This window comes from Trachymyrmex cornetzi, unplaced genomic scaffold, assembly GCF_001594075.2.
Source record: "Trachymyrmex cornetzi isolate Tcor2-1 unplaced genomic scaffold, Tcor1.1 C3837740, whole genome shotgun sequence".
Taxonomy (NCBI): Eukaryota; Metazoa; Arthropoda; class Insecta; order Hymenoptera; family Formicidae; genus Trachymyrmex; species Trachymyrmex cornetzi.
The window spans coordinates 1-851 of NW_017294643.1; the positions used below are offsets into that span (position 1 = coordinate 1).

General features: G+C 27.0%; 1 long non-coding RNA gene across 1 annotated transcript; it reads right to left on the bottom strand.

The window, feature by feature from the left end:
• Positions 1-12: 12 nt before the first annotated feature.
• On the bottom strand, positions 13-803 carry LOC108758888 (uncharacterized). Its single transcript, XR_001939971.1, has 3 exons — positions 636-803; positions 228-546; positions 13-126 (listed from the first exon to the last, which is right to left on the bottom strand). It is a non-coding gene; the product is annotated as an uncharacterized LOC108758888 (long non-coding RNA).
• Positions 804-851: the final 48 nt, after the last annotated feature.

The window sequence follows — 851 nt, forward strand, 5'->3', positions numbered from 1 at the left end:
ACATACTATCAAATCCTGCAATGCAATCACTATCTAAATCATTCGATAGGCCTTCTACTGCCGGTCTTATTATTTCTCGGACTTGTTCAGCTATTGGATCACTTATAGCCTTATATTGTCCTCCACCTACAAAAATACACAGCTTTTTTATTACAGATATTTGATTGTAATTAAAGTATATCGTTGCTTATTTATGTAAAGTTTACATATATCAAACAAGTAACAACCTGTTTTATAAATTGCCTGTTTCTCCTCAGCAAATTGTTTTTTTGTTCTTTTCTTTATATTTTCCCAACATGTTTTTAGAGACTGTACAGTTTGTACAACTCCTTTAGAACGAGACATAAAATTTATTCACAAATTCTCCCAACAATCTTCTTTTTCTTTCATAGAAATACTATTTGTTGTTTTATTTTCTAATATTTTACATCTTTCTTGTATTAATTCGATAAGAAGCATTTTTTCAGATTCACTAAAATTTTTGGTTCTTTCTTTTTTATTTGCTTGGTCCATTTGTACATGTATATCTATTTTTATAAAGAGACTCTAAACACAGAAAAGAAACAATTTAATTTATTTAATGCAAGAGATTATATAATATCTATTTTATACCATAAATTAGGTTAAGAAATTACTTCTAGAAATTGCTCTTGCTTGTCGATTATCTGTGTTTATATATTCCAATATTTGATACAATATTTGAATAATTATACTGATCTATATATATCAGCAACAAGACTTTTTAACATACAACGATAACAATTTGTTGTCAAAATAACTGATTGACGACGAAAAACCATGCGTTGATTATAATTAGGTTAGATTTTTATTATGACATGTGATACACTCTT